Consider the following 17,237-nt stretch of genomic DNA (forward strand, 5'->3'; position numbering starts at 1 on the left):
ATATCTCATCAGGATATGTCCTGTTCATACCACGAGATATGAACGGAAGACACCTTAGTCTGTAGAAAGCGTCAGTGAAAATTGATTTTCCCCCTTACACAATGGGAGATGATCTTTCTCAAGTTAAGCAACACTGAAAAACTGATCATATGGTTAAGATTTATACGTCTAAAAAACGTTAGGAAACATAATAAAAACAAACTAGGTTCATTATTTTTCTGTGCTTACTTGCCAGCAACATAAACTCTGTGTCTCGGCACGCTGGACGATGAAGGAGCTGCGAGGCCACAGGACAGAATGAGAAACAGATCTCAGTTTCCTTTCAGAATTAACCCCGTAAATCACCGCGGAAGATTACTGTACCAGTGGGTGGCTGTATCAAGAACTTAGTCTATCAACAATTTATTTGACCAAGCTAACAGTGCTAGAAAATTACGACACTACTTTTTATGGCAGTGTGTGGTGCCTGGATGTGGGAGGCGATGTAAGGGTATGAAATACAACTTTATGAATTTCAGTAGAATAAGCCGTGACAGGTATATCTTTACGCAGTTCATATTCCTCCCGACGTTTTAGTTCCTAAAAAAGAAATTTTAAAAAAATAAAAAAAAATAGCTCATTCGCCCTCCCACCTACACTTTCTTGAGCAGTTTTCCAACCATGCGTCCATCTGAGATTTCGGCATTTCGTACTAAGGAAGCTGACAACGTGAGACTATTTTTGGAAGGTTTCATTTTTCTGCGTGCACGTTCTGCATCTACAGTGCATGCTTTCTACTAACTTCAGAATTCCCATGCCATTGATCATGAGTGATTCTTCCACAACAGGAAGAAGGCGTGAAATTCTGTCTGCACCGCAGTTTCTTCTTCTTCTTTGTTTCAGAACCGCTCAGGACATTTTTCTTACAACATCTTAACTGACTGCCATCGAGGCCAACCTTCATAAGCAGTAATCACGGTGATTTAGATAGCACTTCCTGATCGATTTAATAATTTTAGAAAGTGTTTGAACAGGGTCTGCACAAAAGAATATCGATCATTGCAATTTACTTGCGACGTAGTTACAAAGCAGTAACAGGTCTTAACAAGTGAGTGTTCTTGATGTATCAGGACGAACAAAAGATACTTATTGTAGCATTTTTTCGATTCCTTACATATTTACTACAATGTAAAGCAGAATTTCTTTGGATATTTACTCATGCCTAAGAACCGGTATGGCGCAGAATCGTCTGGTGTTTACAAACATGTGTCATCGTAATTTATAATTTACATAGAAAATAGCTATTATACTCAACGTGCTCTCTCCGCAAATACAGGGTTTAGGTCCCGAACGATGGGACCTAAATCGTTCTCCACTGAAGTTGTCTTCTTTGCACAAGTAACTATGACAATGTTTTTAAATTTCTTACACCTACTACTATTTCTTGAAACTGTTATTCCAGACGAGATTCCATTGTTATAATCTCTGGAGTAAGACGTCGTAGGCTGCATTTTTGTAACGCTTACACTCTTTTATTACGGCTGATTTATTATGGTTTATTATGTTTGATTTTCTGCCTTTCTTGCAGCAAAATTCTCGAAACGCGTTGTGCTAAGCCTAAAAAAATAAGTAACTTGGGCAGTTTTCATTATTTAAATCATAAACAACAGATCACTAGTATCCTCTTCGAATTGCACTTCCACAAATTTGTATATTATTGGATTAACACTGTTCCCACTAGAGCCTTCTCGGGAAGTATCTTCTGCGATACTGTGGGTATCCCACATTTTGCTGTTTACTATCATGGAGAGTGAATGTAATGCTTTGAGGGATGGGATACTGTATCTCCTGTCCTGATACACCACACGGCCAGAAAAGGTGACGGCACAGTAACTATCTCTGTCTTTTTCTATTATAAAAGCAATTCAGTGACAGGTAAGTGCACGGAATTTCAGCTAACGCGCAATTTACGTAAAATATTGAGCTGCTGACTCAGAATATCAATACGTTGTCCATCAGTAAGGATTCAGAAAAATGGTTTACGGTGCACTGTAACTTTCTACACCGAAGGTGGTGTCATAACACTAACTTCTCACTATATGCGGAATAACATTCTAAATGCTGATTATTAGTTAATTTCTCATTCAGGGAAAGAGATTTTGCTATCAATTTCTTTCTTTAGAGAAATTTTTATTTTTCATTGCAGTGTCACTCCCTTTTGGCAGGACTCTAAAAATTTATAAAAAAAGTCATATTTAGATATTACAACCTTTTATAGTTCAATGACCTTAAGTCTACGTCGTGAAAGACGACGGTTTTTTCTGGAATTACTTCATATGCAGGGTGGCCAGGTCGTCTTCATTCGCAGGGGCGTGATTCCGACTGTGGAAAAGCGGAGTTTTGATTTCTTATGTTAATGAAGCACGCACCCAGTCCAAAGTTACGCCCATCGGAAGGTCTCTGATATTTGTTTCCGAGAATGGCTCGATGTCCGGTAAACGACCTTCACGCCACATTTGTAGTAAATATTCTGTGGCTATTGTATTACGAAGTAAATAAGACTAGTTCTCTGGTACTGTATCGTTACTCTATATTGTGGGAGAAAAGACGATGGTGATGATGGAATGAAAAGAATGTCAGTTAATATTACTTTGTTCGACACTAACTTGAACCAGGAAGAATTCTTGATCCTTGCAGTGCATTCAGAGAGAGAACAGCTGTAATTAATCCGAAATCGCTTTCTACACACAAAAAAGAAAATGAGGGGAGGGCGAAGTGATCACGTGAAATGGTACGCCACAAGCGCTCGTCTGCCTTTATCATCATTTCCCAAAGGTGGTCAGAAATCCATAACGCTATGATAAGGCGGCGGTTATCTGCATTCTTTGGGGCTTTGCTTCTGCTCTACAATTCGCCTTGAAATGTAATTCGCCGATGATGAATGTTTGGCTTAAAAACTACTCAGCTCATGGAAGATTGAAGACAGTGTACTCTGACAGCGTTTTGATCTTTCATCTCGGACGCAGATATGATCACCGTGCAAACTATTAGTCTTCCCTTTAAAGCAACACGCTGGTTGTTTTAGAGTACTGTGGGTGGCCCAGAACTGGTCTCAGGGCTTCACGAGACGGTTAGCCGCTGCCGTAAGTCATGGCAGTGAAGTGGTGTGTATGTGTGTGTGTGTGTGTGTGTGTGTGTGTGCCAGGCGGTTGCTGGGAATTAATACAATAAGACGAGCCGTCATGGAGACGTGACGGCAAAGCGTTTGGGTGTGCCGGTAACCACACCGTGTCCTGTGTTGATGTATCAAAGGGGACTGTCCGATGTGCCTACAACGAATGTTGTGCCACTCGCAGTCGCGTAACTGGACGTAAGAATACTGGTCATAACAAGATACTAACCGACAGGAGTCGGGGACGAGTGTCACGCCCTCGCAATGACGGTCTACATCTACATCTACATCTACATCTACATCTACATCCATACTCCGCAAGCCACCTGAGTACCTCTATCGGTTCTCCCTTCTATTCCAGTCTCGTAATGTTCGTGGAAAGAAGGATTGTCGGTATGCTTCTGTGTGGGCTCTAATCTCTCTGATTTTATCCTCACGGTCTCTTCGCGAGATATATGTAGGAGGGAGCAATATACTGCTTGACTCTTCGGTGAAGGTATGTTCTCGAAACTTTAACAAAAGCCCGTACCGAGCTACTGAGCGTCTCTCCTGCAGAGTCTTCCACTGGAGTTTATCCATCATCTCCGTAACGCTTTCGCGATTACTAAATGATCCTGTAACGAAGCGCGCTGCTCTCCGTTGGGTCTTCTCTATCTCTTCTATCAACCCTATCTGGTACGGATCCCACACTGCTGAGCAGTATTCAAGCAGTGGGCGAACAAGCGTACTGTAACCTACTTTGTTTTCGGATTGCATTTCCTTAGGATTCTTCAAATGAATCTCAGACTGGCATCTGCTTTACCGACGATAAACTTTATATGATCATTCGATTTTAAATCACTCCTAATGCGTACTCCCAGATAATTTATGGAATTAACTGCTTCCAGTTGCTGACCTGCCATTATGTAGCTAAATGATAAGGGATCTATCTTTCTATGTATTCGCAGCACATTGTACTTGTCTACATTGAGATTCAATTGCCATTCCCTGCACCATGTGTCAATTCGCTGCAGATCCTCCTGCATTTCAGTACAATTTTCCATTGTTACAACCTCTCGATACACCGCAGCATCATCTGCAAAAAGCCTCAGTGAACTTCCGGTGTCATCCACAAGGTCATTTATGTATATTGTGAATAGCAACGGTCCTATGACAGTCCCCTGCGGCACAACTGAAATCACTCTTACTTCGGATGACTTCTCTCCATTAAGAATGACATGCTGCGCTCTGTTATCTAGGAACGATTCAATCCAATCACACAATTGGTCTGATAGTCCATATGCTCTTACTTTGTTCATATACAACGGTCGGTGTCAAACTCGTCATGAATTGCAACTGTCAGTGAATTCAAGTCCATTTCAAGCAGTATCCGAGCGAATGTAGCGAAAGTAACTGAATATTTTAGCGTTCGGAGGCGGAAGTATCAATTTATTCTCATTACGTTAATAATATTCGCCGACGGCCTTGCCGCAGTGGTAATACCGGTTCTCGTCAGATCACCGACGTTTAGCGCTGTCGGGCTGGGCTAGCACTTGGATGGGTGACCATCCGGTCTGCCGACCGCTGTTGGCGAACGGGGTGCCCTTGTGAGGCAAACTGAGCAGCTACTTGATTGAGAAGTAGCGGCTCCGGTCTCGGAAACTGACATACGGCCGGGAGAGCGGTGTACTGACCACATACTCCTCCATATCCGCATCCAGTGACGCCTATGGGCTGAGGATGACACGGCGGCCGGTAGCTACCTTTGGGCCTTCGTGACCTGTTCGGTAGGAGTTTAGTTTAAGTTAATATTCAGAAGTCAGAATATACAACATAGCCGTTTAAGGTATATGGAGCGCGCGGCCACGCGCTTAGCACAGCCGACCGGCCAAGACTCCGTTCACAACATCTCTTACTAAAGGAGGCAAAAAATAAATGATAAACAAACGGTTACTGAGAAGCAGCAGTGACTGTAATAGCCACTCATCTGTTACTACAGCTATTTTTATAACTGCCAATAGTGCTTGGCGGCTTCTGTTCACTGAAGCGCGTATTATGCTTTCGCATCATCTGAGCTCTGACCACGTATAAATGAACAGAACAGATGGACGGACCATCTATAAGATATTATATAGTTCATAGAAATAACTTAAAATGTGCGGCATTTGTTTATCGAAGTGTGTACTTCTGTTTCGTGCAATCTAACTACGTAAGAAATTCGTATGACTACGGAAATAGCAGTCAATGGGTGGGTGTAAGATATTTTTTTGTTGCAATTATGTCAGACTGCATGCGGTCTCCAGAATGAGATCTCTACTCTGCAGTGGAGTGTGCGCTGATATGAAACTTCCTGGCAGATTAAAACTGTGTGGCGGATTGAGACTCGAAGTCGGGACCCATGCCTTTCACGGGCAAGTGCCCTACCAAGTTTGGGTAGTACGAGACGAGATACTGGCAGAATTGAAGTTGTGAGGGCGGGTCGTGAGTCGTGCTTGAGTAGCTCAGTTGGTTGGCCATTATAATACTTGCTCCTGATGCCGGCAGGGTAGCTCAGCTTGTTCGGTCAGAGTGTTAGCTAGTTAGCTACCCTCTGTAACAAAAAATTGAGTGAACGGATCAACGAAGAACCTAAATGGGTGTGATCGGACGTCCACCGCCAACAAATTCAACGAACAATATAGAACAAAATGAGATAAAGAAAGTTGGTAAAGCACTTGCTCGCGAAAGGAGAAGGTCCCGAGTTCGAGTCTCGATCCGCAGGCAGTTTTAATCTGCCAGGAAGTTGCATGTGATGTGTTTACGGAAATGTGTATTTTGATTTCGTGCTATCTAACTTCTTTCAGTGACCACAACGAATTCGTGCGACTATGGAAACAACCGTCAGTAGATGAGTTGCAGCTATTTTTCTGTGGCCATTATAATATTCGCTCATGGTTTCTGTTCTCTGGGAATTGCGGGTTGTTACTGTTCCATGTGAACTCGAAGTTGGTAATTACCTCAAACTGCAGTAGGTCATAGCAGGCGATGATATTTCCAGAGAGCATGGATATTCGAGTGAAACAAGTATTTTCATAGTTCTTCGGAAATAACCACTGACCGTCAGAGGGTTCTGCGGAGTTGACAAATAACTGGACCCATATTTCTCTTAACACAATCCGCATGCCACCAGACATGCAGTTGCCGTTAACTTGTATGCAGTACCTGTTAGCCTGGTACTGCACACCAGGATCAACTTGCACAACTACTAAACCAAACGAAAATTATTAAATATCTCAAAGTAAGTTTTGCATATTTGACTGTAGGACCACAATAAAACAAAATAAAATTTAAATGTGATAATTAACAAAAAAAATTTCAAAACCAGGTGTGACGTCACACGACTGGGCCGCAGCGTATCTAGGCACTGCCAGTTGGCTACCTAAAGAAACCGGACGTAATTTTGCGGGCGGTCAGACTTAACTGTGTCCTATTCTGCGGAATTCGGAACTAAAAATAACAGTTATAAGTAGCTGTTAAGAGCAACTGGTATAAAAAAGTAGCCACAACCGTGATAAGCGATACTCCGAAAGAACAGTTTGGCCCGCCTATAGTTCTCACCTCGCAGCATCGAATGTTCCGTTAGGTCAGTGTAAGGCTACTGCAATAACAGCAGAAGGGGGGGGGGCGTTGGGGGAGGTATCATGAGCCCTGTAAATATTACTGAGTAAAATCTGGTCTCCTGTTTAAAAAATTCAAAAAAATGGTTCAAATGGCTCTGAGCACTATGGGACTTAACATCTGTGGTCATCAGTCCCCTAGAACTTAGAACTACTTAAACCTAACTAACCTAAGGGCATCACACACATCCATGCCCGAGGCATGATTCGAACCTGCGACCGTAGCAGTCGCGCGGTTCCGGACTGAGCGCCTAGAACCGCTAGACCATCGAGGCCGGCTAAAAAATTCAAATTTAGAATGTTAGCAGGCTCCATTACGCTAGTCCCACTATCGAGAGCACCTTTATTGATCTTTCTATTTTGTCTTAAACGGCACAGCTTTGAAGAACACCGCGGCAGTCATTCTGCCAGTGAACCGACAAAAATATGGATTTCCATTTTGTCCCAGTCGGTCACCGCCCTGCGCGGAAATGCCAGTAACATTTGATGTCGCTGACCGGCGTGGTATACACACCTTGCCTGCTAGGCAAACTGCGCCGTCTAGGCCAGCAAGCGGTTTGGGATTTCCACTGCTAATCCACAGGCTGGCATCTTCGAGTAAAGATCCCTCATGTTTCCGGTATCTTGGCTCGGCAACTCAGTCGGGTGTGAAGTACGAAGGCAGTCTGTGATCTGTGTCAAATGGTTCAAATGGCTCTGAGCACTATGGGACTCAACTGCTGAGGTCATTAGTCCCCTAGAACTTAGAACTAGTTAAACCTAACTAACCTAAGGACAGTACAAACATCCATGCCCGAGGCAGGATTCGAACCTGCGACCGTAGCGGTCTTGCGGCTCCAGACTGCAGCGCCTTTAACCGCACGGCCACTCCGGCCGACGATCTGTGTCTGGTGTTATAGGAGCCTGTGATTGTTTTATGTTAGAGTGTAGAATGTGTGACATCCTAAAAGGCAGTTACGGCAAAAGGGTTCTTTACATATATTTTTAATGCTTATTGACAGTGTTTCAGTGAATGTACGGAGTGATGAAGAGAATGTAGTGCTACTGAAGCTTCGTCAGTTGACAATGCTGAAGAACATTATGTTTCGTGCAAGCAAGAATTAGTGGGTGAGGACTCTGTTCCACTAGCGGAACTACCTAGCAATAATGTCACTGTGGAAGGAACCGGAGCAGACCAAGATCTCCAAGACGAAAGAAAATCAGCTAACGAAGGTAATGGCTTTCAAGTTGTTGATCTTAGCGATCCAGGAACCTGGTCGGATATTATAAACGATAATTTTAGGATAAAAACAATTAAGGAAGTCTGCAAGACATTACACTAAAAAAATGTTACATTTCCTGTGGATGGCGAGACAAGAAGGTGTTCTACTGTTTATTCTTGAACAACAGATGCTGTGCATTTGTTGCAAGTTGTTCAATTCGAATGCAGCCGCTATCACAAAAGATGGTTTAAGATACTGGAGAAGTTTGTCAAAAGTTCTCTCTGACCATGAACTGTTCCGCAATCATATTACTCAAATGTGCAAATGAAAAGAGCTTTCGCAGAGAATTAAAAACTCAAAATTAATTGATAAGGCAACTCAAGGTCAAACTGATAAGGAAGAAAATAGATGGAGAACGGTTTGCTAAAGTTATTTTCTATAGTATGTTTTCTTGCCGAAAGAAATCTTCCATTACCAGCCACCCATGACATGTTGGGAACTACAGGTAATGGAAGTTCTTTACGGCAAGAAGAATTAATGGACAATTTCGATCCTTTGTTAAATGATCATAATAACCGTGTAGATAAACCTGGAAGGTAGCTTACATACTTACGTAAGGACATACAAAATGAAATCGTTAGCATAATTTGCGATGAGATTGTATCTATCACGAAGGATACCGTACTGAAAATAAATATTATTCACTAACATTGGACTGTACACAAAATTTAAGTCACAAGGTACAATTAAGCGTGGTTTTAAGAGTGGCAGATGTGCCACCAAAGCTAGTTGCAACTGAAGATTTTTTTAAGCGAGTGGCACTACCGGGAAAGGTCTTACAGAATTGTTCAAATGGCTCAAATGGCTTTGAGCACTATGGGACTTAACATCTGAGGTCATCATCCCCTAAATGGAGGGTCAATGTGGAGGCTGGCCGTGTGGCATCGCCCGCTCTGCCTGTGAGTGGACATGTGGCTGCTCCTTCAGCAAGGTCCGAGCAGGCACACGGGGGGAGAGGTTTATTAGTTATTGGAAGCTCCAACGTTAGGCGGGTGATGGAGCCCCATAGGAAAATAGCGGGAAGGTCGGGGAAGAAGGCCAGTGTTCACTCTGTCTGCTTGCCGGGGGGTCTCATCCGAGATGTGGAGGAGGCCCTACCGGCGGCGATAGAGAGCACTGGGTGCACCCGACTGCAAATTGTTGCTCATGTCGGCACCAATGACTCCTGCCGTCTGGGTTCAGAGGTCATCCTCAGTTCGTACAGGCGGTTGGCGGAATTGGTGAAGGCGGAAAGCCTCGCTCGCGGGTTGAAATCAGAGCTAACTATTTGTAGTATCGTTCCCAGAACCGATCGCGGTCCTCTGGTTTGCAGCCGAGTGGAAGGCTTAAACCAGAGGCTCAGACGATTCTGCGGAGATCTGGGGTGCAAATTTCTCGACCTCCGCGATCGGGTGGAGAAATGTAGGGTCCCCCTGAATAGGTCAGGCGTGCACTACACGCCGGAAGCGGCTACAAGGGTAGCGGAGTACGTGTGGAGTGTACATGGGGGTTTTTTAGGTTAGAGAATCCCCTCCCTAGGCCCGACAAGACGCCTCCTGAGACGCAGCAAGGTAGGAGTAGGCAAAATGCAACAGGGAATAACAATATTAATGTGCTAATAGTAAACTGCAGGAGCGTCTACAGAAAGGTCCCAGAACTGCTCTCATTAATAAACGGTCACAACGCTCATATAGTACTAGGGACAGAAAGTTGGCTGAAACCAGACGTAAATAGTAATGAAATCCTAAACTCAGATTGGAATGTATACCGCAGAGAAGGGGGAGGCGTGTTTATAGCGATAAGAAGTGCAATAGTATCGAAGGAAATTGACGGAGATCCGAAATGTGAAATGATTTGGGTGAAGGTCACGGTTAAAGCAGGCTCAGACATGGTAATTGGATGTCTCTATAGGCTCCCTGTCTCAGCAGCTGTTGTGGCTGAGCACCTGATGGATAATTTGGAAAATATTTGGAGTAGATTTCCCCACCATGTTATAGTTCTGGGTGGAGATTTTAATTTGCCGGATAGACTGGGAGACTCAGACGTTCATAACGGGTGGCAGGGACAAAGAATCCAGTGAAATTTTTTTAAGTGCTTTATCTGAAAACTACCTTGAGCAGTTAAACAGAGAACTGACTCGTGGCGATAACATATTAGACCTTCTGGTGACAAACAGACCCGAACTATTTGAAAAAGTTTACGCAGAACAGGGAATCAGCGATCATAAAGCGGTTACGGCATCGATGATTTCAGCTGTAAATAGGAATATTAAAAAGGGTAGGAAGATTTTTCTGTTTAGAAAAAGTGACAAAAAGCAGATTTCAGAGTACCTGTTGCCTCAACACAAAAGTTTTGTCTCAAGTACAGATAGTGTTGAGGATCAGTGGACAAAGTTCAGAACCGTCGTACATAATGCGTTAGATGAGTATGTGCCAAGCAAGATCGTAAGAGATGGAAAAGAGCCACCGTGGTACAACAACCGAGTTAGAAAACTGCTGCGGAAGCAAAGGGAACTTCACAGCAAACATAAACATAGCCAAAGCCTTGCAGACAAACAAAAATTACGCGAAGCGAAATGTAGTGTGAGGAGGGCTATGCGAGAGGTATTCAATGGATTCGAAAGTAAAGTTCTATGTACTGACTTGGCAGAAAATCCTAAGAAATTTTGGTCTTATGTCAAAGCGGTAGGTGGATCAAAACAAAATGTCCAGACACTCTGTGACCAAAATGGTACTGAAACAGAGGATGACAGACTAAAGGCCGAAATACTAAATGTCTTTTTCCAAAGTTGTTTCACAGAGGAAGATTGCACTGTAGTTCCTTCTCTAGATTGTCGCACAGATGACAAAATGGTAGATATCGAAATAGACGACAGAGGGATAGAGAAACAATTAAAATCGCTCAAAAGAGGAAAGGCCTCTGGACCAGATGGGATACCAGTTCAATTTTACACAGAGTACGCGAAGGAACTTGACCCCCTTCTTGCAGCGGTGTACCGTAGGTCTCTAGAAGAGCGTAGCGTTCCAAAGGATTGGAAAAGGACACAGGTCATCCCCGTTTTCAAGAAGAGACGTCGAGCAGATGTGCAGAACTATAGACCTATATCTCTAACGTCGATCAGTTGTAGAATTTTGGAACACGTATTGTGTTCGAGTATAATGACTTTTCTGGAGACTAGAAATCTACTCTGTAGGAATCAGCATGGGTTTCGAAAAAGACGGTCATGTGAAACCCAGCTCGCGCTATTCGTCCACGAGACTCAGAGGGCCATAGACACGGGTTCACAGGTAGATACCGTGTTTCTTGACTTCCGCAAGGCGTTCGATACAGTTCCCCACAGTCGTTTAATGAACAAAGTAAGAGCATATGGACTATCAGACCAATTGTGTGATTGGATTGAGGAGTTCCTAGATAACAGGACGCAGCATGTCATTCTCAATGGAGAGAAGTCTTCCGAAGTAAGAGTGATTTCAGGTGTGCCGCAGGGGAGTGTCATAGGACCGTTGCTATTCACAATATACATAAATGACCTTGTGGATGACATCGGAAGTTCACTGAGGCTTTTTGCAGATGATGCTGTGGTGTATCGAGAGGTTGTAACAATGGAAAATTGTACTGAAATGCAGGAGGATCTGCAGCGAATTGACGCATGGTGCAGGGAATGGCAATTGAATCTCAATGTAGACAAGTGTAATGGGACTTACCATCTGAGATCATCAGTCCCCTAGAACTCAGAACTACTTAAACCTAACTAACCTAAGGACATCACACACATCCATGCCCGAGGCAGAATTCGAACCTGCGACCGTAGGGGTCGCGCGGTTCTAGACTGAAGCGCCTAGAACCGCTCAGCCACAACGGCTGGCTTAAATCATCTATAATGACGCTACATTTTTTTTTTTTTGTGTAGTTCAAAGATTGTTCACGTTATTCTTTCTGCCTCTGTGAAGCTCTTGGAAGGACTCAAGAAGCGCGTAAATCTGACTCAATACCGCGGTGTGATACAAGATGGGAGGCTAGGAGTGAACGTGTTCAGGTTGTGAGCCCTTAACGTACTATCATAAGACTTGCATTAACAGAGTTAAATAATACATGTACATATGATCCAATGTGTTTCAATAAAGTGTCTACTTTTTTGAAAGGAATCTCAGTATTTAAGTTTTATTTGTGTGCTCTGATATGTTATAATGTCATTTGCCTTGTCAACAGAGTCGTTAAAGCTGTTTAGCAAGAAGATATGCAATTAGACACTACAGTATAATTAATAAAATCAACATTTAGTCTTACTGAACTATATAGAGTCAACGTTTTTGAAAAGGCTAGAAAGAAGCAGAGAAATTGGTAGCATCTTTAGGAAATGTCACTGAGTTGATTTTAAATGCATATTAACATAATTTTGGTGCATATTTTCCTTGTTTTAGTGTATATTTCGACTATTTTTGTGCCTATTTTAAAGGCTAAGAGCTTACGTCTAACACAACAAAGCCAGCTGGCGACTTAGCTTGGGAATCAGCACTGTCTGTTGACAATAAGAAATTATGAGCGGAGTTATTGTGGAATCTACGTTACCTAATATTCTTACTACTCGAGGTTAACACGCTACACTCCATAGCTTCAATTACTAGTTAACCCTCGTCTTCTTATGGACTTACCATGTGAGATCGCGGGTAAGCTAGTACTTAGTAAGCTCCCGGTCATTTTGTACACATCTTTAAAAAGTCCTCAGTCCATGAATTTCATCGAAACTGTCTGAGCTGCAAACACACCCATATTCTTAACAATATCACGAAAATCGTACAAAGTGTAAACGAATTTGCTGAGGCTTAGCAGGGGCCCCAAAATTCCTTAAACCAGCCCTGGTGCCCATTGTCCCTCAGGCGTTCAACCAGCAGTGTGGGAGCACGTAGTTCAAGCCGGAGGTAGTTTTGTCATGTTTTGAGGGTGTTGTTCTTATTATGTTTTGGGCCACTCATTAGGAAAGGAAGGAAGGAAAATTAGAGCTTAATGTTCCGTCGACGACGAGGTCATTAGAGACGGACACCAACTCGGGTTAGGGAAGGATGGGGAAGGAAGCCGACCATGCCCTTATCAAAGGGGCCATCCTAGCATTTGCCTTAAGCGATTCGGGGAAATCGCAGTAAACCTAAATCAGGATGGTCGAACATGATTTTTAACTGCCGTCCTGAGCTTGCGTCACCTCACTCAGTTATTCATTCAGTCTGCTGTGAACATGGTCCAGTACGTTTATTCCACCATTCTTGGTTACTGAATGTTTCCCTTTCTCCTGTACCTTCATAATGAATATTTTGTGGACAGTCACGTCTTCCCAGATGATAAAATCTATGTTTACAGGGCTGCATGCATACGTTTCTTGTTTGCTGACATTCAGGCAATCCGTTGCAACTTGGCTAGTCTGCTAAATCATCTGAACTTAAAGCCACATAAAATTTCTGGGACAACTTGGAACAGCAAGTGAAAAGTAGTAACCAACATCCCCGCAATATGACAGCTCTACGGGATCTAATCATCAATGAGTTTTTCCACCTGTGAGCATACTTCATCAACAAACTGCGGCAATTACAAAAGTTAGATACGTTGTTAAACGGCATTAGAGTGAGGTCTCCAGGATGATGACAACTTTTGTCTGGTGTGCTTACATTTACGTCTACGTCTACGCGATTACTCTGCAATTCGCAGTTAAGTGCCTGGCAGAGGGTTCAAGAACTACCTTTAAGCTACTTATCTGCCGTTCCACTTTCGTACAGCGCTCGGGAAGAACCAACACTTAAATCTTTCCTAGCGACCTCTGATTTCTCTTATTTTGTTATTCCCTATCTGGGTGGGCGCAAACGGAATCTTTTCACACTGTGAGGGGAATGGTGATGATTGAAATTTCATGAGAAGCTCCTGTCGCAGCGAAAAATGCCGTTCTTTTAATGACCGCCACCCTAATTCGTGTATCATATCCGTGGCATTCTTTCCCTCATTTCGTATAATAAGAAACGAGCTGCCCTCCTCTGATCTTTTTCGGTGTCCCCCACCAATCCTATCTGACGTGAATCCCACCTGTTACATTTTCCGAATGTTCTACCAATAAATCATAGTCTCCGGTTTGCTTTCCCCACAACATCATCTATGTGATCGTCCCAATTTAAGTTATTCGTAATTGTAAACCCTGATCAGGAACAACAGACGGCCTATGACACTCCCTTGGGGAACGCCTGATACTACTTCCGTCAACTATTACGAACTGTGACCTTTCTGACAGGAAATCACAGAACCAGTCACACAACTAAGACGATACTCCACAGCAGGCATTTTAATTAGAAGTCGCTTGCTAGGAAGGGTGTCAATAGCCTTCTGGAAGTCTAAAAATATGGAATCAGTTTCACATCCTCTGCGGCAGCACTCATTACTTCGTGAGAGTAAAGAGTTTGTTTTGTTTCACAGGAACGATATTTCCTGAATCCAATTTGTAAAAAAATCCTTTTCTTTGAGGTAATTCATAATGTTAGAGCACTGTATATGTTCTCACGGCCTACTGAAAATCGATGTTAATGATATGCGTCTGTAATTTAGAGGATTACTCTTATTTCCTTTCTTGGGTATTGACGTGGCCTGTGCAACTTCCCAGTCTTTGGGTACAGATGTTTCTACGAGCGAGGGATTGTATATGATGGCTAAGTATGGAGCTAAAGCTCTCTGAAAGGAACATGACTGGTATACGATCTGGACGGCGGCCTTCCCTTTCTTAGGCTTTTAAGCTGCTTCGCTGCACCGAGGAGCCGCGCGGGACTAGCCGAGCGGTCTACGCGCTACAGTCATGGACTGTGCGGCTGGTACCGGTGGAGGTTCGAGTCCTCCCTCGGGCATGGGTGTGTGTGTTTGCCCTTAGGGTAATTTAGGTTAAGTAGTGTGTAAGCTTAGGGACTGATGACCTTAGCAGTTAAGTCCCATAAGATTTCACACATATTTGAACATTTTTTTGCACCGGGGACATCTACTTCTAAGTTACTCATGTTGGCAGTTGCTCTTGATTAGAATTCTGGAATATCTACTTTGTCTTCTTTTCTGAAGGAATTTCGGAAAACCGTGTTTAGTAATTCTGTTTTAGTGGCACTGTGATCAGTAACATCACCACTGTTATCGCACAGTGAAGTTATTGATTACGTCTTGCCACTGGTATACTTTCCACACGACTGGAATCTCTTTGGATTTTCTACCATATTTCGAGACAGAGTTTCGTTGTGGAAACTATTAAAAGCATATCGCATTGAAGTTCGTGCTAAGTTTCGAGCTTCTATAAAACTTAACCGATCTTGGGGATTTTGTTTTATTATATGGCATTGTAGAGGTGTCTTGAATGTGGCCCTGGCGTGGTAAGGAAGCAGTCTCTTAAGAACAGTTTAACGAAACGGAGAAAGCGTCCTTCAATATGTTCAAGGACAGCTCACCAAAACCAACTGATTCACTCTGAAGATCGTGCAGCTCGGCTCTAGCAGCGGCCATTTCTGCGAGTGTTCAGAAGGCTGCCCGCCTCCGTCGCTGAATCACGCCCTGCAGGCTATTGCGCCACAGGCAGCTGCTGTCTCGCCGAATACTCGGTCACGCAGTGACATGCAAGGACATTTTACTTACTTTCTTCCTCCTAGCCGGATTCAATGAATGGTACGGGCTGCTGGAACAGTCATCTAACAGGTAACCTGTAAGGAAGAACTGTAACGGGATCGAGAAGGCACTGAACATTACTGTGGCTACTGAAAGAACTGTTGCGTTGGCACACATCGTCTCGGAAGTCTGAGAGGAAAGTAAAAGCTTCTGCGGGATCCAAGGTACGTTTTCAAGATGTAATTGTATGTTCCATAGGCTTTCTTGCATTGTTATAGAGATTTCCATCTGCAATCTCACAGTAACTCAGATCCCTCAGAACCTAACATTCTAAAGAATAAAAGAATTATCACAACATACATGAAATGGTTTCGGCACAACTTTGGTTTCCAACTACTCTTACTCAGTCCTTCCATACCCTCTCCCTACAACCGTCTACATTAAATTTTACTGTCTTTTAGTTGGAAGAGAAATGTTTTTCCCCTGTGGAAACCTCATGTACACATTTGGGAACGTTCGATCTTTTAACCATGTACAATTGCTGCCAACTGTTGGGCTTCACTGTAAAAATATCAACATGTCAATGTAGGAGTGCGCAGCAGCTTGTGACCGCCAGAATACGCGGGAGTGGTTGGTTAGTTATATTCCACTGTATGTATGAATATTATTATTGTTATACTGCATGGTAATTATTGACTGATCAGTTTATTTATCAAAACAGTGCATATTTCAAAAATTATTTTAGTCAGTAAAAATAAACCAAGGGTACAAAGTATATTTTGAAAACGGGTACATATTTTTGTATAAATCTTTCATATAAAACCATTATAAAATCACTTAAGAGCATTACAGTATAAAGAAAATTTTCTTTCCTCCAGAAAAAAGTCAGGTCTGAAAGAGTTAAAGTATGTTTACACTTTACAGACCTGAATAAAACTACACACTGATATGGAACTTCCTGGCAGATTAAAACTGTGTGCCCGACCGAGACTCGAACTCGGGACCTTTGCCTTTCGCGGGCAAGTGCTCTACCAACTGAGCTACCGAAGCACGACTCACGCCCGGTACTCACAGCTTCATATCAGCGCACACTCCGCTGCAGAGTGAAAATCTCATTCTGGAAACATCCCCCAGGCTGTGGCTAAGCCATGTCTCCGCTATATCCTTTCTTTCAGGAGTGCTAGTTCTGTAAGGTTCGCAGGAGAACTTCTGTAAGGTTTGGAAGGTAGGAGACGAGGTACTGGCAGAAGTAAAGCTGTGAGTACGGGGCGTGAGTCGTGCTTCGGTAGCTCAGTTGGTAGAGCACTTGCCCGCGAAAGGCAAAGGTCCCGAGTTCGAGTCTCGGTCGGGCATACAGTTTTAATCTGCCAGGAAGTTTCATATCAGCGCACACTCCGCTGCAGAGTGAAAATCTCATTCTGGACTACACACTGATGATGGCACAAAGCGATGCAATACGATTTCACATAAAAACGAACAGCTATTTGCGTAAATGGTGCACCTGCATTCTCATAATTCAATCCACAGACAGGTCTGTTCTTAGAGCTTTAAAACATGAAGGTGATGGTATACGTCTGTCTTTCAAGGGCTCTCAGTCAAAGG

At 43.2% G+C, this 17,237-nt stretch overlaps 1 non-coding gene across 1 annotated transcript; it reads left to right on the top strand.

Annotated features, from left to right (window-relative positions):
• The first annotated feature begins 16,913 nt into the window (after positions 1-16,913).
• On the top strand, positions 16,914-16,988 carry Trnas-cga. The gene has a single exon. It is a non-coding gene; the product is annotated as a tRNA-Ser (tRNA).
• The last annotated feature ends 249 nt before the right edge of the window (positions 16,989-17,237 follow it).

The sequence above is a fragment of the Schistocerca americana genome, chromosome 1 (genome assembly GCF_021461395.2).
Source record: "Schistocerca americana isolate TAMUIC-IGC-003095 chromosome 1, iqSchAmer2.1, whole genome shotgun sequence".
NCBI classification, from domain to species: domain Eukaryota; kingdom Metazoa; phylum Arthropoda; class Insecta; order Orthoptera; family Acrididae; genus Schistocerca; species Schistocerca americana.